The sequence below is a fragment of the Malaya genurostris genome, chromosome 3 (genome assembly GCF_030247185.1).
Source record: "Malaya genurostris strain Urasoe2022 chromosome 3, Malgen_1.1, whole genome shotgun sequence".
Lineage (NCBI taxonomy): Eukaryota > Metazoa > Arthropoda > Insecta > Diptera > Culicidae > Malaya > Malaya genurostris.
Window position 1 is genome coordinate 193,674,368 of NC_080572.1, and position 25,898 is coordinate 193,700,265.

A 25,898-nucleotide genomic window follows, 5' to 3' on the forward strand; every position below is an offset into this window, starting at 1 on the left:
CTTCAATAAAAAAAGTTCGGTCTTCAGAGCCTCTAAATTCGTATTTCAAAGTGATTACATGTGCGAGTTGTTTGAGATCTAGTAGGTAACTCAATTTTATGTTATACTGTTTGAATGCTACATATTTGGATATGAGAAGGACAAAGAGAACATTTTTATACTATGCTCAAATAGCCACACTGCTATTTACGGTGGATGCGGGATGGAAGCGAACATTTTCCATCTCCTGACAGCTAGCACTTACAGTCCATAGCAATCGCAAAAAGTTCGCGTTCCGAAACTCCTGACTTCGAAACCGGTTTCTTTCCGCGGTAGTGTGGAGATTGCATGAAATCTTTTTTCTTGCTTGCGACTAATATGGAGATTGCATAAAATCTTTTTTCTTGCTTGCGAGCAATATCGCCTAAATGTATACTATCCCGGACCTTTTTTGGCTGTTCTATTTTTGGATTATGCTCGTGACGTGTCTTTTCGAGAAAATCTACATCATATTAAGTTTTCAATGTGCTTTCACTGAGAGCAAAACTAATTTCCAGTTTGATGTCACACAGCACTTTTTTTGCTTTCAATTTTGATCTTTTAACCGTTAAAACGACCAAAACGATAGCAAATTAGGTAATCGATATATACGAACAGCACAACACCAAATTGAGTTTTCTTTTTAATCTCACACTCTACTCGGGAACCTTACATCGAAAAGCTGCCTAATGATGTTTTCGGTTTTTTTTTCATATTTTCCAGCATATGACAACTGCCAAACTTGCATAGCAGGAAGATCTCACTTAATGATAGTGTTAGTGATGAAATTTTTGTTTAGAAAAGTCTTGAATACTTTAAAAAGGAAGGGGGCGTTTTGTCCAGCAGGGACGCTTTATAAAACTTTCCCCTATGCCATTCCAAGCGTTGCAGTTTTCAGCAGCTCTCCAATCCGAAAAAAAAATCAAACTTGAGCGGTAAACTCAATGAATCTTTCTGAAAATTTCACAGACTAAAATTCCATTCAACTAAATTTCAAAGACATTATCAGGCGATTTTTTGATATTCATCACCGTTTCAAAGAAAAATTAATTTGATGCGGGAAAGTTTTCAAAAACTAACGTCCTCAGCCCGTAAGCTATATATTTGTAATTTAAATGCATTGAAAACACTGCAGTTACGTAGCATCATAGTTGGCTTGATAAGAGTATAAAGTGCTTATACCTGTATAATGCAGAGGTAGAAATGAGCCCATTTTGCGCAGGAAAATGTGAATCAAGATTTCCGAATGTGAATCAGAAAACCGAACACCGTGAAATAAAAAATTTGGTAACAAAACAAAAATGGCGATTAGTATTTAAATGGTGGGAACTGTATATTACACAGAGTAGCAGCAGACCTTATCCATACGCGCTCTTTTTATTGCGAGACAAATTTGTTCTCATTCTCAAAAGACAACCATTTGCAGGAGAAGAGCATTAGCTGCTCTTAAAAACTCGTTCGCGCATTTAAGCACCGCTTCGTTCTCAGCGCATTTAGCCAAGAACGGAGTTCGAGTGCTCCATTCGCATGAGAACAGGTGTAGCAACTTGTAATATTCATACAATTTTGTAATAATATTAAACCCTACATTTTTTGGAAGTTGTGTTTTCTGAGACTTGTTCAATTACTTTCCTTGGCGTGCGGCACAATTATTAATAATTAGGGTTTCAAAGGCGGTGAAAAATATCTGTAGCTATTCAATCATTCTAAAGTATTTTTTATCTACTTCTTGAAAATCCTGATGCGATCTTGCTCAACACCATAAAATTTATTTAAAATTGTTTGCGTGGAACATAAAAATCATTCAAATATGATCTAAAATAAAATATAGTAATCACGTAAGTAATTTTTATTATATTAAACTACTTTTTAAACCTAGAAATATCGATAATTGAAATAATTTTTTACGCTTGTATGAATTTTGATTCCGAAAACAGTTTTAATAGGCATATATTATCGAACCTAATTCGTCAAGATAAAAATATATCTGAATTCTATACAATTACATTAAAATGAAAGGTTCGTCATCAATATCCAGTACGCAAAAAAATCTTTTCGATCTCAAATAACATGTAGGTTAAAAAGTGAACTGCATGCGCATAAGTTTAATTAATACAGCAAACTGCTTTGAATCTGTTCGATAAAATACATAACATTCAATATGTGGAATGAATCCCGCAGCCGAGAGAAACACTTAGAAAGTTTCCATGCAAAAATCAACACATTTGCTCTGAAAATATCGGCTATGATTGTGATTGTGATCATTCCCAATAAAGATCACTACTGATCTAATTTTTCTAAGATCAGCTACTATTTTCACTGATTCCTGTAAGATCAAATTACTGGAAGATTCGATCAACTTTGAGAATTTTGGAAGAAAATCACATATGAGCAAAATCAGATATAAGTGCCGATTGATTCACATCTAAAATCGTTGATCCCTATAAGGGGCGTAAAAATTAGTGACAACAGTAATACTACAGTAATTTGAAACTAAGGATAACGCGTGTCAATGAGACTTTTAAAATCGTGGATAATTGCAAATTTTGCATCTTTGGGAAGTTTAGTGATGGGTGATAAGAAATATTAAAGGAGTTTGTACATAAATGATTTTTGTCAATTTATATGCATGAGGGTACTCAAATTGGGGAAAATTGTCAATTTGTAACTTTTAGGAATGCTCGTTTAACAGTCTTTATCACCGGAGTTGGGAAAAATGCCGGTTTCGTTACGGCACGGTTTACGAAGTTTCAACACATGTTGTCCTTTGATACAAACCGTATTCTATTTCGCAAGCTATTTTTTAATTGCAGTAATATTAATACTAGATGAAAGGAAATAAATGCTAGACGAAGGTTTTATGAAAATAATCAGATTGGATCGTAATCCAATGAATAATGTTAATTTCACAGTTTTCGCTGCTCAATATCAACACGCAATGCAAAATTAGTAAAAAAAAATATACCTCACCAAATAGTGATTATAGCGACTTTGTTTCACTTCCAGCTGGATGATGCTGATGATGATGTTCATGCACTATCTAGATTAAACCCAATGAAACGCTATTTGATATGAATTTGATATAAAGAGGTAACTGGAGCGCGGCATTTGACGCAGCGTTTCAATGGTGCGTTTGAATTGGCGTAGTCAAATCCTGCACTCCTGTTACTTATGTGTATGATATTCAAGCTAAATAGGGTAATATGATTCAACTCCAACAACAGCTTTGTGAAGCTTTGACATGTTTTTCTTATAGTTATAATTATTATTAATCGCAGCATGTATGTTAATATTATTAGCTGTTTTTCCTTTCTCATATAGAAAGGCTATGCAATCACTGTGAAAACCGACTTTTTAACCGAGGCCCGGAGGGCCGAATGTCATATGCCATTCGACTCAGCTCGACGAACTGAGCAAATGCCTGTGTGTGTGTCCGTGTGTATGTGTGTATGTATGTAACAAAAATATGCACTCGGAGACGGCTGAACCGATTTTCACAAACAAAGATTCAAATGAAAGGTCTTATGGTCCCATATCCTGCTATTCAATTTCATCCTGATCCGACTTCCGGTTCCGGAGATATAGGATGATACGTACAAAAAAAATACGCACTCACTTTTTAAGAGATGTCTTAACCGATTTTCACAAACTTAGATTCAAACAAAAGGGCTAACAGTCCCATAGCCTGCTATTGAATTTTATTTATATCCTACTTCTGGTTCCGGAGTTACATGGTAATATATGAAAATTAGAGAAAAAGTGTGCACTCATTTTTCTCTGAAACGGCTCAACTGATTTTTGCAAACTAAGATTCAAATGAAAGGTTTTCCTAAAAAAATTTTAGAACATTTCATCCGGATCCGACCTCCGGTTCCGGAACAAAAGCGTGAAAATAACCAATTTCATTATTAGTTTTTCACAAACGATGGACAAAAACAGGTGTCTGATGTCTGATAAATTATTCTAGTTTGCAGAGCTTGTTTGTTTGTGGGCGAAACGGTAACGGATGTCTGCTAATGGTGTGTGATATTGGTAAAAGACGGTGCTGCGATTGATAAAATTTTTAGCAATTCTATGATAAGTACGATTGAAAGAATAAACGAATGTCATTGAATTCAAATTTATTTGAAAAAATATGCAATTTTCACAGCCAATAGTGCAGTAATACCGTGTCGGTGGTGTAATGATGTCAAGAATAATAATAAAAGTAATAATCCTACCAATGTTCTATGCTGCTGATTCGTGCTGATTAGCTTGACTTACATATGCAGAAGTAACAGAAACGCAGGTTCGCTTCGTTCGTTAGATTTTGTCTAATTGGTTTAATCGAAATACAGCATGAGTTAGTAAGTCTAGGTTTAACTAGGTTCAAAACTGTTCCAATTTGTAGGTCATATTTGTTGCTGGCAAACACACCAACTTCGGATATTTCGGTCATCTGAATCCGGTTTTGGAAGAATTGGAAATGGTGATGAAAACTGTAAAAGAGTCTCAATCGCTTTCCTTCAAGATGGCCACATCGATTTTCACTAACTTATAGGTTCAAAGGAAAAGTCTTACAGTTTCATACGGAATTCCTGAATTTGTTGTAGATACTACTTTCGGTTCCGAAACTACAGGATAAACAGGATTTGTAGAGTTTATTAGATTAGGTCCGAACAAATTTTCCTATTTCTATTCAATGAACAGTTTTTTTAGCGAATTCCACAGTAACATTTTTGATGTTATGAATAATATGAGAAAGGCATCATTACACCATTAGGTGGATTAAAACAGGTTTTCATTGATGATATTACTCCACCACGACGGTATTACTGAATAAATTTCAAATACTTCACGAAACATGGAATTTCGATGCGACCGACGAAATAAACTCACCTAACGAGCCTGATATTATTGATATCGGATAAAACATATCCGAGAAAACTGAGCGGTAATCAGTTTTAACGTCACTTATACCTCTACATCACCGGAACTGCAAGTGCCAGCCATTTGAACTTCAAACCTGTTTAATGAACACAGAGTTGCGTTAAAACTAACCGAACTCTGTTGAAATGTTGATTCCGAATCAGACAGTAATACTAATAACGATGAAGACACTTATTAATTCTAAGTAAAATCAAAATTTATCTTAACAAATAATCATTCGTTGCAGAATTCATTATAATATCTACAATAAATATGTGATATGAAATAATAATACTCACTATTTTTTTATTTACTGTGAATCAAAAACTTTGCTTATTTCCACCCCTGGTTTATATATTCACCAACTTACAAGATCTGCCAACTAGATGAATTTACCTGTAAGTTCTATAACAATTCGCACCTCGTTTTGCCATCGCTTGTGGAAAACTACTCATGAAATTGAAAATTTTCCACTTATCGCGCTGTAATTGATTTACACATATTGCCTTGTAATACAGGAACCGAAAGTGGGATAAAGATAAAACTCAATAGCAGTCTATGGGACCTTTCATTTAAATCTGAATGTGTGAAAGTCGGTTCAGCCATCTCTGAGAAAATTGAGTGACATTATTTGAAAAACTTGAGTGACATTATTTCACACACATACGAAGATGTTATGCTGATCTCGACGAGCTGATTCGAACGGTAATTGACACTGATGATTAGATTTTTATTATTTGGTTATTATTATTAATGAAAATATTCAAAAACGTTTTAAGTTTTCGTTCTCTTTTTGTTCTCTCGTACACGCTTTACGAAATTAAACAGAGCACGCTGTGTGCTTCGTTCACAAAGGCGGTTGTGTTTTCTTCTTCCTTACCAACACGTACCGATGTGTACCGGTTTTGCATCGTCATTTTGTATGACGGTTAGGACACTCATTTTGACACTCATCGCCCTATAATTTTGGAACCGGAAGTCGGATCTGGATAAAAATGCACAGCATCTTTTAGGACAATTTTTCAATTTTAATGGAGATTTGTGAAGACCGGTTTAACCGTTGTTGAGAAATCTAAGTGATTCCGTTGTTGGAGCTTTTTTTCACTGCTATCGGAGCTTTCGGAACCGGAAACCGGGAGACTAGTAGGCCCAAAGCAGGTTTATATATTCACCAATTAACAAGATCTGTCCCGGGTTAGCGGTTCAATGCATAGGACGCTGGTCTCACAAACCAGTTGTCGTATGTTCGAGCCCCGCCCTGGAAGGATTCTTAGTGTCAGTAAGATAGTAATACTAGCCATGCAATGATTCTATTCGCTAACAACAGAAAGGCTAAGAGAAACAGAAAGGCCAAATTCCACAAAAGGAATGTAATGGCAAGACACTGCTTAACTAACAAAACCTGCCAACTAGATAAATTTACCAGTAAGTTCTATAACAATTTGCACCTCGTTTTGCCATCACTTGAGAAAAAATACATATGAAATTGAAAAATTCCCATTAATCGCGCTGTAATACCGGAATCGGAAGTTGGATATGAATTGATCTTTTGGGGACTTTTTGAAGAATCTCAAGACCATTTATTTTTATCTAAGTTTATAAAAATCGGATAAGAAACTTACGAGAAAATTGAGTGTGCATTTTCTCATAGATGTACACGTATTACCTTGTAATACCGGAACCGAAAGTCGGATAAAGATAAAACTCAATTGCAGTCTATGGGGGCCTTCCGGTTTCATTTGAATCTGAGTTTGTGATTCTGTCGGTTCAGCCATCTCTGAGAAAATTGAGTGGCATTATTTGAGAAAATTGAGTGACATTATTTCGCACTCATGCAAAAAATTTATAATAATCTCGACGAACTGAGTGGAACAGTATATGACACTCGGCCCTTCGGCTGTGAAGTCGGTGTGAAGCGATTGCTGAATCTTTCTACTATATGGAATGAGAAGTCCCGGCCCTAACAAAGAAAAAGTCGATTTTTGACGTGAATACGTCTTACTTTACTACGGGGTGCCTTTTCAAAATACACTATTTACAAGAATGGGCAGAACTTAATCACGAATATCTCTTGTTGTATTTAACGCAGCAAAATAATTTTTTCTCCATAACATCGGAAATATGGTCAGCAATTTATGATGAAGTTTTTAGTAGTATGGGATAACCACAAATAATTCAAAATCGAAATTTTCTAAAATGTTTGGTATGAACAAGTATTCAATTGAAATTCCGTGCCATAAGAAGGCGCGCAAAATTTCAACCGATGTTTGAACGAATCATCGCACAAAGCTTGTTGTGCAAAATTGACAGATAGAAATACGAAACATTTTCAATGATTGAGAGCAGTGGGGTTACGACAGTTGTAAAATTCAAAAAATCCAAGATGGCGGCTTTCGGTTTGTGGATTTTATCTGCAATCGCTCTATAATTATTACTTTCCAAACGGTCTTGACAAGTAAGTTATTGAAATTAATGGCATATTAATCACTATCCTAAATTTACAAGTCCTAGAAGGCCACGAACAAATTGTTGCGTATCTTTTAAATTTAAATGAATATGTGAATGAATTTGAACATTGAATTTTCAATGTTATCGTAATCGCTCCTGTCTCCTGTAAATTTCTGCTCTCACGTGTTTCACCTTATATTTGCACCGTTATAATTGTGCAAGTGAAGCATTGAAAGTTCGCCAAATTCACACAATCAATGAACTAGTACGTACGATTATCGATATTCGGAATTGTGGAAAAAGCATGCCAGCTTTTTTCGTATTCACCTCATCTAGTCTCTGACATTACCAACCCGTTTTTTTATCGCGAAAACTTTTTTATTCTTCAGTATAATCTCCATATAGATCGATACACTTGACCCATCGGTCTTCCAATTTTTTATGCCCTTTGAAAAAAGGCCTCCGATTCTGCAATGATCTCAGCATTCGATGAAAATCTCTTTCCCAGGAGAAACCTTTTCAGGCTTGGAAATAGACAATAATCACTGGGGGCTAGGTCTGGAGAATACGGGGGCTGGTGAACCAATCAGTACTGCAAATCATGCAATTTCACCGTTGCTTTTATGGATGAATGCACTGGACTGCCTTCCCGATCAGATGGTAATAACAGAATTATAACAACTGTAGTAATTTATTTCAAAAATATTTTGTAACAAATTTTGAAATATTTTTGACTGGTAAGCTGTTAAAATAACAAAAATCATAACAAAAAAGACTCTAGCGGGAACAAAATTGTAACAGTTTTTGAAACGTTTGTATCACAATTATAATTGAATTTGATATAACTGCAGAAGTCCGGAAGCAGAAATTTATAACAATAGTTGTAATATAATTTAACACAGAAAAACTATATCACAATCGACTTTTAGCATGGTTTCAATCCAAAATTGTGGAATGATTTTTTTATTAAATTAATAATTTATTTAGGATCTGGTTTCTTCTTTTAGTTTTTTGAAATTCAGATCATTATATCTAGGTATAAGGCAACGGAAGAACTCAACTTTTTCAATTATTGAGCTTTATTATGAGTCTTGCAAATGAAAATCAAACATCAAAACTGATTTTGTTATTATATTGATATCATAAGTTTTAACTTTCATCTGTTTTCATATGTTAAATATTTTAAAATAACACATATTGTTATACATATCAACTGTTAATATACTTGTGTTATGATTTTGTTATGTGCATCTGATCGGGTTTGTTCCATAGCTTGATCAAAACTAGAACTCGTCTGGCACGATCAGCTGTTGTTCAAATAGCAGTGGATAGATTGTCATGAAATTTGGTACTGGACCATCTAGAGGCTTGTTCTCAACAAAACTATACGCGGTTCGAAACTATTCACGTATTTTCTGTGAGAGACCAGGGACTTTTTATTCCATGTAGTATTTTATTTTTTGCTACACGCTTGATAACCACTAAACATTTTTGGAAGTATTTTGAAATTATGAACTGTCAGCTTTGTTTTTATTAAAAAAAAAAAGAAAATTCCGTAATGCCTCAAGGTTTCATTTTATCTCATTCATTCTTACACAGGTGATTGTGTAGGGTCATATGATCCGTTATTTGAGAAAACCAAAACAATGAGTTCAGTTTGTTGCGTTCACTGTAAGTTTTTTTTTTCATTTCAGTGACAGCAGAAAACATTTGCATTTTCGTTAGGAATGAACCTTGGTTTCAGCTCAGTTCTTAAGATACAACAAAAAAGAACATTCTTATTAGCATAAATCTCGAACTATTCAAAGCATGTTTCCATTCGGTTGGCACAATCCGATCACCTGTTTTCACTTTCATTTGTTTACCTTTCCGAAACCGTCTCGGAACTCGCTTCTAACCCTAACCTATTTCAAGTCGAAATTTTGTAATGCACAAACTTGAAGGTAAACATTATTTATACCTTCGAAATCTGCTCACACGCGGTCCCGTTCTTGCGTTCCATGCTTTCATGTGTGAGTAAAATGCACTGCAATAGAAATATGTACGCCGCCTCACTATCCGCCAACCCACAGGACCCGCAATTTTGTACTGGGGCGGCATACAACTTTGGATTTCACTCGACGGAAAGACACTGGAATGACAGAAACCGTAGCACCGTCGGTCGGGCTGTCGGTCATCAGTTCGAGATTGACAGGTGGTAGCTCGGTTGACGCCTTTTCCAAGATCACCACCACCCACTCGTAGGCCAAAGGTTCTGGGTTGGAGAGTGCACCCGTCCGATTGGCGCATTTGTACGGGTCCCCCTGGCGGAGCGTGTATTAGTGAACTTGTCCCTCGCGATGTGTTTTCGTCGTGTCCCATCGCACTTTGGGATAATCCGTTTGTATTCGAGATGGAACTATTTTTAGCCCCAATCTGGCAGCCACCGAGCGTGGACTCGTTTTTCACCGCCTGTTTTCGTGGTTGAGTTTCATCAGCGATGCGGGCGGAATGCTTTACGAGCGAGACAGGACCAGAGTGTGTGTGTGTGTAAGTACGGTTTTTTTTCGCTTCTTCTGGCGGGGGCACACAAATTTGCCGCATAAATTTTCTCGCGCACGGTACCACTGTTATTACCGGTTGAATGTTTTCAATTGAGAGAAATTTCGAAATTGTTGGTGCGCGATGCTGGATTCGTCACTGGCGTCATTTGTGTTTGAATTTATACTGATTCCACTAGCGAAGAGTGTCAAAGTGTCTCGTCCATAGCAAAAATTCTTTCATGTTCATGTTATTTAAAATATTTACTAATACATTTCAAAACAAACGGAAGTCGAAATAAACGACCATCCACGGAAAGGCTTCCTTATCAGACGTGGTAAGCTATCAACAACTGTCGGGATAACATGTCGGGTTTTCTTATCGCTATCAGCTTTCGTTGACACACGAATCCGGAGGTATTTTTTATTATTTGCCAACCGTACAGGGGCGAGTTCGTCAAGATAACCTTAGGAACAATGGGAAAAAACATTCCGCAAATTATTCTTTCCAAGTGAGATCATCCACTAATGAATGGCTTCTTTTCGTTCGCAGGATGCGAGGAACGATCGGATGCGTGTGAAATAAACGAACAGTCAGAGCACAAAATTATGACACTAAAACCATTTCTGCAGCAAATATCGCAATCCGTGTCAATTTTCAGGCCATTTATCGAATCGCACTTCGCTGAGAATGGCAAACCCAGGAATCGAACTGAGTAATATTATCCCACACACACACAAATAAAACTGCGCAATTGAATTAGCACCATTAGCACTTTCACTGTCCCTGGGTGCCGCACGGTCAGTGTTTAAATGCGCCTGCGAAAGAAGTTTTACGAGTACGAGGTACATATTATGATGTAAGCCAGTCTCGTTGTTTTGTGGACAGAAAATGTGGACATAAACAAAATTCGATGGGTTTTTTTTTCACCCCTACAGACTGGTTACCGGTTTCATATGAAGGTAGAAGGTTGTCTATCAGAGAATATTACTCATCAACTCATTTTTTTGGCTGTGGTGGTTTGCAGGCCAAAGCTAATCAATATCGATCGATTTGAGTTTCATTACTCGGAATTGATAAGTCGAATTGATAACACAGAAGTATAGAAAGTATTTACGGTTTAGGAGCTCGAAATGAGAATATTGAAACCGACACAGTTGATGGCATTGAGGTACGATTTTTTTGCCGGTAACCTGTTTCCTTATTAATTTAGATCAACAATCATATTAAATTACGCACTTATTAAAAACAGTTTAGTTTCAATAAGCTGATCCCAATCAGCGTGATCTAATTGCTCCGATCGAAATGCGCAGTAGCTGCGGGGTTCGAAACAGCAGGTATCTCGGTAATCAAAACCGTACTCTCGAAACCGCAAACTTATCAGCGGCAGTAACAAAGCTATAAAACCGGCTATCAACAAAAGCGACAGACGGCCTCTCGCCTTCCACCGTCCGATCCAGCGGCTTATCACTCATCTTCTGTGTTATCGCGAGGGCATATGCAAAACCTCCGACTGGCGGAAGATGCAAAGCGAAACACATCGCAGTGAGGGCTATCCCGCGTGGGTGTTTGCGCAGTTGTTGCTCGAACCTTCCTATTTGTACTCCCCGGGGGCGAATTCCTGTGCACTCTTTCTGGTCATCGTATCGAAGGCCTATTCTAGAAGCTACAAGTATAGGACGGTACAGAGAGAGAGAGAGAGAGAGAGAGAGATAGGGATCGGATGAAACAGTCTCACTTTCATAGTTGAGCGTCCAGGTTTCGATTTCTATCCAGAATTTGCCAGCTTTCGCGAACGGACGAACAAACGAATGGTCACGGACCGAGGGTGTGATCAAGAACGAGTTTGAAGTTTTTGCTTGGCAGGCACTGCAGGAAGAAGATGGCCAACTGCTCCCCACAATGAAACTGTTCGATTCTACTCCATACGATGGGACGGACGTGAAGTTGGGTTGGAAATTGCACACGTAGATTACCAACACGGGGCTCGGCACAACCGGTATTGACGTGATGTTTTTTGCGCGGAATTGTTTTGGTAGTGAGTCGGCGAAAAAATCTCTATTTGTTCGTAGATGCTCTGGTAGGCGAACAATGAAAAATCTAAAATTTCAATAAACAATCTAGTTCTACAATGCAATCTCCTATTGTTAATTGTTTATTGTGGAACAGCGGAAAGTCCACTTAAAATTTGCCCTCTAACGGGCATAAAATTTCTTAGTTCATTGCAGCAATAGATTACAAAGATTCAAATGATACTTTATCACGTGAAAATGTAAATTGACTTGGCTTTTCGCACAAGCAGGTTACCAAAAACCTCTAAATGTTCAATCATGTAAAAATAATTGAATATTAAAAGCTAAAGCTATTAGATTTTCCTATCAAAACTGATTTTTTTTCCATGAATACGTTTATTTCTTAAAGCAATTAAAATAAGATTTTTTTTTTCGCCGTAGCATCACTTTTACATAGAATTCTTATCCTAATATAATACTAATACAGTCACAACGATTTGAGTTTAATAAAACATATTCCTCTCATTTTTTAAATATCATATTATTTGAACCAAACAATTAACTGCTATAAATTATCAAATAAGCTAATATTTTATACATTTTGTTGTTGATTTCGTAACCAATTTTGAGTTTGTTTTTATCAGCACATCATTTTTATTAAAATTTTGCTATTGGATGAACTAGGAGTAGGAGTCAGAACTAACCATCAAAAGGGTCAATTATTAAATTGAAACTTCAATTGTCTTTATGAAATGATTAGGAAGTTTTATATAATAAAGGTCACGACAAGCAATGAATGTCTCGAACTGGGACATTGGATAGTCTATCTTGGGTACGCTAGGAGTTTATTAGTTGAGATTTGACATCACGATACTCCACGCATGTCGAAACGACATGATCAATATCGTGATAGCCTTCGCCACAAGCACAATGATTAGTCTCGGAAAGTCCAATTTAAGGGAGATGTGCATGCAACGTGTAGTGATTGGACATGAGTCTGGACATCACACGAATGAAATCCCTACTCACATCCAGTCCCCTGAACCATGCCTTTGTCGATATTTTAGGAATAATTGAGTGCATCCACCGACTCTGGGTCATCTCTGTCCCAAGAAGTGTTTTTTGGCGAGTCGTGCTATAGAATTCGTTGAAAGCAATCGGTCTCTCAGAAAATTTCACCTTCAATAGCACCACGTTTGGCTAAACTATCGGTTCTTTCATTGCCTGGAATGGAGCAATGAGCCGGGACCGGAACTATTGTGATTTGATAATTATTATTCAATATGTCGTTCAGACACTGTTTTATTTTCCCCAAGAAAAACGGTTCATTTTTGCCAGCAGCATTTGAGCGAATGGCTTCAATTGAACTCAGACTATCTGTGAAGAGAAAATAATGGTTTGGAGATAATGTGACGATTACACTCAAGCTATAATGAGCCGCTGCTAACTCTGCTATATAAACAGATGCAGGTTCTTGAAGCCTAAATGAAGCCGAAACAATATTGTTGAATATACCAAACCCAATAGCGTATTCAATTCGTGAACCGTACGATATCAAAACTTATAACTAGAATGTTAAGCAAAAATTATGTCTATACATGAATTATGGGTATACATGAAATTTTCGAAATCGAAAAAAAAATTTTGATGCCAAAAGTCTTAGAATTGCATGAAACATCGAGATTTATTGTCATCTCGAAAATTTTTTTTTTTTTTGAAAATATCGACTTTCTGGGACTTAGTAACAATAACAAAATTTTTAAAAGTCCCAGAAAGTCGATTTTTTCAAAAAAAATTTTTTTTAGATAACACTAAATCTCGACGTTTCATGCAATTTTAAGATTTTTGGCATCAAAAAAATCGATTTCGGAAATTTCATGTACTCCCCCCTATGGCGCTTTTTCAAGATCGAAAATTTTCAAACCTTAACCACCGGGCAGCATCCCTTACGCATGTCCGATTTAGCTCAAATTTCGCATGAGGACATTTTTCGATGTGCTTAAACTTTTGAGCATTAGCGCTTTACGAAATTAGAGGTGATCCCAAAATATTGGCACCCTTATATGTATAAGAGCGGTAGAAATCAACGTGTTTTGTCGGTTACGTCACTTATACCATCATATCTCTAGAACCAAAAGTCACAGGCATTTGATATTTGAACTCAATCAATGGCCCGATAGTAGCTTTCAAACGAGCCCAAGTTTGTTAAAATCGGTTCAGCCATCTCTGAGAAAATCGAGCGCGTATAAATACAATGCGTTTTGTCAGTTACGTCACTTATACCATCATATCTCCGGAACAAAAAGTCACAGCCGTTTGATCTTTGAACTTGATCAATGACCCAATAGTAGCTTTCAAACGAGTCCAAGTTTGTTAGAATCGGTTCAGCCATCTCTGAGAAAATTGAGCGCGTAAAAATACAACGCGTTTTGTCGGTTACGTCACTTATACCATCATATCTCCGGAACCAAAAGTCACAGCCGTTTGATCTTCGAACTTGATCAATGACCCAACAGTAACTTTCAAACGTGCCCAAGTCTGTTAAAATCGGTTCAGCCATCTCTGAGAAAATTAAGCGCATTCAAATATCTTCTAAAAGTGCACACACACACACACAAACATTTTCCGATCTCGTCGAACTGAGTCGAATGATATATAACACTATGGGTCTCCGATGCTCCGTTCGAAAGACGGTTTTTCCAGCAATTCTAATACCTTTCTATAGAGAAAGGCAAAAAGTCGTCTTCCCGTTCACTCGATATCTTCGAAAGTTGTACTCTTAAACATCGAAATTATATCTTAAATTGATCAGAAGTCTTGTCTTAGGTACGTGAATCTCAGATACTACGAAAATGTTAAATATTTAACAATATATAAACATACGAACAGAGTTTTGCTTCTGTCATACAGAAAGGCCATGCAACCACTGTGAAACCCGACTTTTTAACCGAAGCCCGAAAAACCGAATGTCATATACCAATTGACTCAGTTCGACGAACTGAGCAAATGCCTGTGTGTGTGTAGTTAGTCGAAATAAGCACTCGATTTTCTCGGAGATGGGAGGATCGATTTTCACAAACTTAGATACAAATTAAAAGCCTTGTATTCGTGCTATTGAAAATTCATCAGGATCCGACTTCCGGTTCTGAGGTTACGGGGCAAAATGTGCAAAAGTAACTAAAAAAATGCACTCGATTTTCTCAGGGACCACTCATCCAACTTTCATAAGCTGAAAATTAGATGAAAGGTATTACAACCCCACATAACCCTACTGAATTTCATCTGGATACGACTTCCGGTTCCGGAGTTACAGGTTGATGAGTATTAAAATTCCATTTTAAGGAGCGTGTTTTTTTACATGACAAGGAAAAATCAAGTCGAATACATTCAAATGGCCGTATTATTCTTCAATTAGAAAGATATGGTTAGTGTGCTCCAAACCGGAAATCATTTCAATACTTCGAAAAGTATTATGTTTCCATACACACTTATAAAAACCCCTGTGATTTTACATCTTATTGGATGCACATAAATGGAGCGTCGCAGTTCACGTAAATTTACATGGAAGAACATTTAATATTGTGTCTAAAATCCATGACATGAAATTCATTGAAATAAAAAAAGTGGGTGGGTAATGTCACAGACATAACTGGAGGACGTGAATACGAATAAAACTGACATGTTTCATAATCATTCGTATTAGATTGTGTATATTTTGCAACTTTCATTGTTTTGCTTCCAGAATTTTAACGATGCATCTATACTACAGTACGACTAATTGACGGCAAACATATTCTACCATACAATTAAATAACACGGAACAAATACAAGATTTTTTTGTAGATTTGGATACTAGTAGAAATAAACTATTTTAGTGGTTCTAAGAAAATATTTTAGTGGTTCTAAGAAACCGCTTTGAGTAATTTCAAGAACTAATATAAAAATCTGAGGCACGCTCCGAATTCTGCTGCAAATTTTCGGAATCTAGATCAAAAACTCAGGTCATAAATTTACTTCTAGAAGTAAGGAACTGAAGTTATTTTTAGAATTTTCCAAATTGCGTTATAGAACTGAACTTGAATTCCAAGTCTTAATATAGGAACTGAATTCAGTTCCAGCATCTAGTTTCAGAAATCATGTTCACAATTTAGTTAAAACATGTAGGTTCTGAATTCTGGAAATGAATGCTGAAACTAAATTGATGAATTAAATTCTGAAACGTAATTCAGGAATTAAACTCTGGTTTTGAATTCAGTTTTTAAAAGAAGGTTCGGTGTTCAGACCTAATATTTAGTTTCAGAATCCAGATCTAAAATGCATATCCTGAATGGTATTCATGAATTCTTAAAAATCCTAAATTATATCTCTGGATTTGAATCTCTGAATAAGGAACTAAATTTGGAACCATTTTCAAAATCCAGAAATAGTATTCAGTTCTAGAGTCATAGTTTTAAATTCTGAACCTGTAATCTGGAACTAAATTTTGAAATAGAAGTATGACACAAAATTCGGAACTTAAAATTAACTTCAGCATTCAGGTGGACCAGAATCTAGGTTCTGAGATTAGTTCTTGAATTTAACTAAAAATTCAGTTCTCTGCTACTGCTGGTTTACTGCTAGCCACGACGTCCGAATGCGACGAAGAGCACCTCCTGAGCATTTTAAGCTATTACCACCTCAATATTACTGATGTTGATGGAAGAACCACAGCACGATATCCAGTTCCGTCTAAGGTACCAGTAGAACATCAGAACTGATATGTGCCTGACTACCTCAAAACCGTCGTCCTGGTGCGAAAAGGCAAGTAAACGTGATGAGTTTTTCTCGTTGTTTCCAAAAGTTTGAGAAAACATAGATTTTGAGTTATTTATGGTTATTTTACGCTGTTGAAAATTTAATCACAAATTTCTGATTATATTTCTGATAGCATGGAGAAAAAATTATGTTGTTGCGTTAAGCATAACAAGAGATATTCAGGATCAAAAACTTATCACTCTCCCAGAAGGTAAATTTTGAAAAAGCGCCCCATAGTAAAGTAAGTCGTATTCACGACAAAAAATGCTCCGCCGCGTCTTGAACCAAGAATCATTGGATCGCAAGTACGTCTGTTAGTCGACTGAGCAACAGAAGCATGCATCTGCTTGGCTAGTAAAAGGTGCATTTGAATTCATACAGTCGCACTTGCTAGTCATTTGACAAATTAGACCTTTATGAATTACATCGTATGAGGAATTAAGTCACCTGTATTATTCAAATTTTACTGGTGTGTAGCGTCTATATCGATGCAAGCTTCAGCTAAATTAACTGTGAAGTTAATGATATGACTTATCATTACATACTTTAAATTGGGAATGTAAGTAAATCGCGACGCTCCTGTTATGTGCATCTATTAGGATGTAAATTTTTCCAAAGGTGTACATTACGACCTAATATGTCAAATAACTGAAAATTCCACTTTCAATAACTTAACGTTAAATAAGACTGAATTTTCCTGATTTCGACTGAAATTCGCATTCGGCTAGTAAGTGTGACTGTATGAAATCACCATTTACTAAACAAGCTGATGAGTGCTTCTGTGGCTCAGTCGATTAACGGATGAACTTTGTGATCTAATGATTCTCGGTTCAAGTCGCCGCTCTCGCATCGTTTTTTTTTTTGCATCATAAGAGATGTAAAATCACAAACTTTTTTCTAAATGTGCATCTTTTAAACGTAAACCAAAGGCTTGGTATTTAGCTTTAGCTACCCATTCATAACGCACAAAACCATTGCATGCTTGGTACTATGATCCTACACTCTAAAAAGTTTTGAATTTTACAGGTGACTTAATTCCTAATTTGCCAAATAAAGGAAAATATTATTTGTAATGACTTAATGTTAGAATAGCTTGAATTTTACTGGTTTCGACTGTAACTTGCAGTCTGCTATCAGGTGCGACTGTATGAATTTAAATGTACATTTTACCAACCATGCTTCTGTGGCTCAGTCGATTAACAGACGTACTTGCGATCCAATAATTCTGGGTTCAAGTCGCGGTGGTTGCTATCAGTATTCTTTTTTATTTCAACGAATTTCATGCATGGAGTTTTAGACACAATATAAAATGTTGTTCGACGTAAATTTGCGTGAACTGCGACGCTCCATTTATGTGCATCTAATAAGATCTAAAATCACAGGGTTTTTTAAAGTGTGTACTAATACTAAGGATCCTTCCAGGTCGGGGCTCAAACATACGACAACTGGCTTATGATATCAGTGTCCTATGTCTTTATTCTTGGGTTTTCGTACGTGACACAACGAATATGAGCCGCATACAAGAAACTCGCTAATATAATCGGTTACGTTTGTGGATCTAGAAGCCTATTTTCGGAAGTGCTTTTTGATGAGCAAGAACTTCTATAGGACGTATGACACGTGACAATTTTCTGGATGTCACAGGTTCATACAGCACTCAAGATTTATGCAAAAATCGCCAGTTTTTGTTGCAGAGATTCATTGGATGCCAAAGATCTTAACTTGATTTTACACACCAGAAAAAAATTTTATACAGGTGATCTAATCCCACATAAAGACTGTCCCAGAAAGTATGGACGCAACCAAAAACCGATGCCATTTCGCAATGGATCAGAATCTGTCAATTTTTATGGTTGCGTCCTGTTGTTTACACTCTTCTCTAACCACTTGTGCAGTTGTTCATTCGTTTTCATTAGTTTGTTTCGAAATGCGGGGACTTTCAACAGAACAACGTCGAAAAATTGTGTACAAATGGTGCACAGAACGCGGACTGTCACTGAGAAAGATAGCAAAAATGGAAAAAGTAAGTAAAAAAGCCGTGCGAAATGCCATCAGGAAGATCGGTGAGGATAACACCTTTGAGGATAAACCGAAAACGGGTCGAAAAAAAGGTCTTGTTAACCCTCAGTTGGATAAACGTATACTGAAGGCGTTCGAGCAAAAGGAGGAGGTTTCAGTTCGGGATGTGGCCAAAAAAGTGTGCACTTTGAAGTCAAATGTTATTCGTGCTAAAGAACGTATGAATCTTCGAACCTATAAGAACCAGAAACAACCAAAACGTAGTCCGAAACAAGAAGCATCTTACAGGCCGAGGGTTCGAAAGCTGTACAATACGATTCTTGCTGGAAATTTGAACTGCATAATCATGGACGACGAAACCAACGTGAAACTCGATTACAAATCCTTGCCGGGACCACAATATTATACGGTGCGAGAAGTGCAAATTTTAAACCAGTCCGAGACATCGATTGAAGTCGAAAAATTTGGTAAGAAAGCTATGGTCTGGCAAGCAATTTGTAGCTGCGGTAAGATTTCGAAACCCTTCATCACCACTGCTTCAATGAACAGCGAAATATACATCAAGAAATGTTTACAAAAACAACTTCTACCCATGATTCGAAGCCACAAGGATCCTGTTCTTTTCTGGCTAGATCTTGCTTCTTGCCACTACTCGAAATCAACGGTAGAATGGTATACTACCAAAAATGTCACTTTCGTCCCAAAAGACATGAATCTACCTAATTGCCCACAACTTCGACCAATTGAGGAATTTCGGGCATCAACGAAGGCACATCGTAGGAAACATGTCTCGGCAGCCGAAACCATTCAACAGTTCGAAAAAGATTGGAAAAAAGTGTCAAAACTTGTCGCCAAGAAGTCTGTACGGAATTTAATGAGGAACGTTCGCAAGAAGGTGCGCCAGATAGTCTTAGTAGCAAATGTTGAGAATAATATTCGGTTGTTGTAGTCTAATATTATCAGTATATCGAAGAAAATTTCAATATCTAACACTTGCGAATTATTTACAGCGAAATCAAAGTGCGTCCATACTCTCTGAGACAGTCTTTATGATGTTTCTTTTCCATTTTGTTAATTAATCGTCCAAAGAAGATTGTGAGATTTTTCAATTTTCCTATTTTTATGAAAATGACACAAGCTCAACTAAAAATTAATATTTTTTATTTTTAAATAGACTGTTAGTCTAGTTACTAAACAGCTTATTGTTTAGGGTACAAAAAAGAGTATTGGGTTCGCTGAAAATATATTTAAGCAATATTAAGCCAATCTTTTATGAAAAACGTTTATGTTTTTGAATAACATTTTCAGTTTGGTAGTACAAAGTGGTTTCAACCGTGACAAGTTGTCAGTGAATCGATTTATTGATCAAAGCAACCAATGTATGCATTTTTGTTTTGCAACTCGTATTTTCAGAACATCAAACTATTGTATAGAAATAACGTGACTTTTTTATTAGCTATTGCGTTTCCCTATAGAAAAAGCCGATTCGGTTCTGAATCCTAGAATATCTAGAAAACGACTTATTAGCTCGGAATATAATTCTTTGAATGAATAGCTTAGAAACGTTGATAAATTATGAGTACCTAAAAAGACTGTTAGTGTTTCAGGCATCCTTGATAAAGACTGTTTAAAGCTGTGCTTGGTATCCAGCAAAAGTTATATAAACCAAGAGTTATTTCTGTGTGGTGCCATAGACTGATCAACACCGATGAAAACATGTACATTATAGATTTATCGCACTTTATTTTTTCGCTACACTAAAGAAATATAATTTAATATGTTAATTTAAAGCAGATTGGCATAACTAATCTACGTGAAATGCCTAATGCATGCGTACTTCAAACTGTACCAGCATCTCAAGATAAATTCCGGTGCTAAAAAGTGAAACATTCCATATGATTAATAGATGGTTAAACTAAAAGTAACTCTGGCTTTCAATGAATACGAGCATGAGAGCATTGTATGATTACTGGTTAACACCAAGATTTGATTTGTTTGTTCGGTAATTTTTTTGACGAAATCTTTCAGTAATCAATAGAAGTAACCGATATTTCGGTACATGAAATTTATTCTTCAAAAGTTATGCAAATTTGTACCGGACGATCTGTTTTATGCAAGTTTTTATTACAGAATTCTGTAAATAGATAAACAAATCATACGGTAAATCTGAAAAATCGCCGGGTATGGTAAAAATGGTACTGCCCATATGGTCAAATTGTCTTTCAATAACCGAACTTCTGTAAATACTGATTGTCGTGAAAACCAACTGTCAAACAGTTATTAAAATTTAAAGTAAGTGTCTTTTTATTAACTAAACGACAAAATTCCTAAAGGGTTTGTCGAATGGATTGAGGTATAGATTTACAAGTTTTTAAAACATTTGAACTGACTTTTTGTTTATTTATAGGCAACAAGTATACTTGCTGCCAATGCATTTCGTTCGACAATAATTTCTGGTGGATGACGGATTGTGCAGTGTTCTGGAAGGTGCTCATAATTGCGATCAACCGGGATATTTGTTTTCAAAGCTTTTATTTTTTAAAATCCTAATCCGAATAGCCTCGTCGTAAGCTGAAAGTTTTGAGTCGTTTTTTGAAAATCCAAGCACAAACACAAAAATTACCGAACCATTCGTTAGATCACTTTGAATTACAGCTCACGGTAGTTGTTCGACAATTTAGAAATAACCCGAACGGTAATCAATTCAATTACCGTACTGCTGTAGAAAATTCGGTAAAAAATTATTAAATTCTGCGAAATGTAATGTGTGTACGGTTCTACTCTTTATTTTGTAATTATTTCTATCAGCGATACGAACACGTTTTCGTTCGGCACGTCAGAAAAGACATTGCACTTCGTTGCAAAACAAAAAGTGTTCTGTAAATAGCAGAAACTTTACGTCTGCTTAGCGGTTCAAATTGAACTGCCGAGTTTAGCACTAAGCAGTTCAATTTGAACTGCTCTGCACTGATGAGTCAAAGACGAAACGTAAAAATAATGATACGAAGCTAGTTTCCTGTGCATTTTATGGTAAACTGATCGGATTCAGCAACCGTCTATTTGACAGAAATCTTCATCAGTGTTTTTACATCCTATGTACAAATATTTTTCTATTTGCATGGCCAATTCATCATAGTTTTTTTTTGTAGTTATTCGTTTATTCTTGAATTATGCGAACAATGGTTTCTCTCTCACATCCTGCGCTGCTAAGAATACTGAGATGTAATCCTTAACAATTCCCGTATATGAGAACCACAGAAGTCCCACAATTTCCAGTTAGACAAAATGCTTGAAGTAGCGAAACGAGAAGCGAAATGTACAAACGATTACACTTCAGCTGCTAAAATTATTGGAAACTACTATCTATTTACAAGGATAATCATAACCAAATAGTGAAAGAAAGAGTATAATCTGTTCATTCACGAACATAACATAACTGAAATCTAACCAGATTTGTTTAATAGAAATCCCATTTAAATTTATATAATCATTCAAAGCCACTCGCTAACAAACAAGAACAGCAAGAACACCAAAATCAACCACCTTGCCAATGTACTATTCGAATCCGACCCTGGAACGTAACTTTTTTTTACGACCGACGCCGTACTCATTAAACTGGTTCTGGATCCCAATTCTTGAGTAGTCTCCGCTCGCTTGCACCTACCACCATGCGAAAAGAAAACCACGTGCCTCCAGAGTTCCCGCCGCTCGGTTCGCTCCGTAAGATTTCACCTAAATCTGGGTTCGCACTCTTTTGGACTCTCCGTGGACCGACGTGCTAACACACATTCTGCGATTGTGAAGAGTAGCTTTTAGTACGTGCATATTCGCAAATCTTTAAATCGGCGCACGGGTTCGGGAGAATCCTGAGCCCAAGAAGCAGGTCAGCAGGGAGCCGCGGGGGCGAAGGGCGTTCGTATTTTTTTTTTGTAAATCTGCGGAATAAAAGTTTGTTCACCTCTGCAGGCTGCGCAGAGTCCACGCATCTCCAGAAGTTATTGGATCGCGGGGCCAGGTTTTATGCTGTATGTTTAAAACGGGTGGACAAAGAGCATGGCTACCATCGGCACCACAAACCACCACCACCACTACCACCTACGTCACCGTCACCATCATCGTCACCAGCATCAGCACAACCCACTAGTACTGTCGGTGGGAAAACGGAGGAGAGGAAGCAGCCAAAATTTGCATGCATAACTTTGATTCTCACCTTGAAAACAGAACTTCGTGCTCCGCTCGGCGACCGTTGTTTTGCTGGCTGATGCTGCTGCTGCGGGACTGAGCTGACTGCGCTAATTTATGTCTTCGGATTCGTTTCAGTCGCGCTGCTCTACACAACAGGGCTTTTAATTCGAGCTGCGACCAGAACTGGATTTCGCACTGTCTTCCAAGTCACAAGATTACACTTTAGGAATTTTTATCCTTTTTTTTTACTGCGGGGGAACACACTTCGCTTCAGAATACACGATCAACACACTTCACAAACCGTACCAAAACGACACTGCAAAAAGAAGGAGAAAAAATTCACTGATAATCCACGGCGAAAAGCATTGAAATTATTCGAGTAAACTGTTAAACTTTCACACTTTTCACCGGACTAGATCGGTTTTTGCCGTCGAAGGAAGGAAAAAGTCGAATAAATTTGCTAATTTTTATTTTTAGCCTGTCGAAAACCACGAAATTTGAGCTGCCCGTTTTGCTTGTTCCTGTGTGCTCGGTTGCGGCTGCGTGACGTAACCCGCGCACTCGTTCACTATTTATTGGACGTTCACTACTTGGACGAGTGGTGTCTTCCGAGTTTTTTCTTCTTCCCTTACCTCACGGCGGCCAACAGATGAATCAACCGATGGAATCAGATTAAAGTCAGTCACAAGTTTTCCACCCAGCAAACCCCAAACTTACAGTACAATTTCACGGTTTTTCCACGACCAGCTCGCTAGACTGTCAAACTTCGAATGTCGCCTCGACGGTGCGCGCAACTCGTGGTCGTGCTGGCACGAGTTGAATTTTTCCGATCCTCCCGCCAGCTTCGGTAGGTGTCCTGAGTTTTCCTCCGCGCTGGTTTTGTGTTTGTGTGGTTTGAGCAGTTTTCACCACTGACCGGCCGTAGGTTCGGGCCAGGCGGCAGTGGAAACTCAGAGATTTGAAAATATACCAATACACACATGCACACAGGAAACAAGGTGAATTGATGGATCGGATGGATTCAGCGCGAGTTTTCATCTCCAGTGACTCATGCAGATACTAGCGGCATGCGTCAGCCGATATTCACCACGGGACTATGGGCTGGGTAGGAAAATTTCGGTGTTAGATTTACAAGTAAATGTTCTAGCCGATGATTAAACCTATCAAGTTTACGCTGACTATCTGGATTTGATTTTCATTTTCCCACTGGCAAAACGTCAATCATTGAGATAATACGTATCTGGACAGGCTTTTTCAGGGCTACTGTTGAGCCAAACTTTGTTGAAACCAACTCGTACTAGGATTTCCAAGAGTTAATGCATGAAGCCTAGTGTCTATACATTAGGCCATTACATGGCCAATAGGTTGTATGCTATGTATGTGGTTTATGCTCAGATCACAGCATGCTGTGCGTTTGGCTGTCAGATTTCGATCGTTTACTTGTTTGTGCGGTTGAAATTCTGAGTTTTCAAAATGTCGCGTATTGAAAAGGAAGCAAAAATTAAGGTTCTGGACAGAGCTGCAAATTTTCAGTCATGTCAAATGACCTTGACAGACTGACTAAAATCATCGTCAACTGTAATCGGTACGGTTCTATGACCAAGTAGAAGTATACTCAGTCAAAGACAGTCGACTTTTTTTGTTTTTTTACCTTTTTTTATATATATAAAAAATAGGTATAGAATTCGCTCAAACTTTCGAAAAATTTTCCGAGGTCCAGAGGGCCGAATGTCATATACCAATCGATTCAGCTCGACGAACTGAGCAAATGTCTGTGTGTGTGTGTATGTGCGTGTGTCTGTATGTGTGTTGTCAACTAAGAGGTCGAGATCTCAGAGATGGCTGGACCGATTTTGATCAAACTAGTCGCAAATGAAAGGTCTCCACGTCACCCAAAACGCTATTGAATGGTTTTGAGATAGGATGTTTATATTTTGAGTTATACGGAGTTTTATGTCAAAATTTTCAGTTTTTCGACAGTATCTGTCACAATTGACCTTGAAAACAGAATATGTTTTTAGACTTAGATTCCGCACGGTAATAGCTATCCAACAAGTAGAGATGGTCGGGTATCGGGTATTTTACCCGAAACCCGACCCGTACCCGTACCCGACGGGTTTTTGGTCGGGTACGGGTAAAAAATTTTATTTTCAATCGGGTACGGGTCGGGTACGGGTAAAAAAAATTTACTGCTTACTCGGGTACGGGTCGGGTCGGGTAAAAAAATTTACTACTCACTCGGGTACGGGTCGGGTACGGGTAAATTTTTTGTTCTGATCGATTACCCGACCATTTGTACTTCACATAAATATGTTTACACGTTGACGAGAATTTTTTATTGCAAAACAGTTGTTCCGAAAAATAAACAATTTGATTCAAGGGGTTTTGACATTCGCGCCTAGAACCAGACCTGAAAACTGGCATCTTTTTCCAGAAAAAAAACATTTCTTTTCTTCATTTAAAAAAAAACGATCAATCATAGTTACGTGAAAAGTTATGTGAATATTTTCCACCCTACTTTTTTATAACATATTTAATAAGATACACTGCCTTAGCTCTAAGATGTTGCGGTCAGACCCTACTTTCCACGTAGGTTTTAATGGACTGCCATTTTAAATCATTAGGATTCTAACCATAAAAACATGAACATTTATTTCAGAAAACCTGCATAGAAGTTCTTCTTATTCTTCACTTCTGGATGGTGTCACCTCACTTGAAATGACACCGATTGATGGCACAGCAAGTTGAGCTATATTGCCAGTTCGATGTCAACATTTCATAAGGGCACATAAACCAATGAGAGTTTATCTTTGTTTACTTTCTCTTTTGTGAATATCTCCTTAATTTTCACGTGTACCTACAAAGTATTCGTGTAGAATGAAAGATAATATCTCCATGTTTCCAACATTACCAAATATGTAACGATCGTTTGTATAATAACGCAGATATAGTCGAAAGAGAAAGTAAACAAAGAAAATCTGTCAATTGTTTTTA

General features: G+C 37.2%; 1 protein-coding gene across 18 annotated transcripts in view; it reads right to left on the reverse strand.

The window, feature by feature from the left end:
* The window catches only part of LOC131436088 (PDZ and LIM domain protein Zasp), a 211,029-nt gene that overhangs the window by 170,384 nt on the left and 14,747 nt on the right, over positions 1-25,898 (reverse strand). For 11 of the 18 annotated variants that reach the window (XM_058604565.1, XM_058604573.1, XM_058604567.1 and 8 more), the window contains exons 1-2: positions 23,622-23,750; positions 22,930-23,220 (exon numbers count right to left, since the gene is read on the reverse strand). The exons of 1 other annotated variant lie outside the window; for it this stretch is intronic. The gene's annotated coding sequence lies outside the window, so the exon portion shown is untranslated. Of the gene's footprint in view, positions 1-22,929; positions 23,221-23,536; positions 23,751-25,898 lie in introns of those variants that run through there. 6 more of the 18 variants (XM_058604559.1, XM_058604557.1, XM_058604558.1 and 3 more) reach the window with 2 other exon arrangements.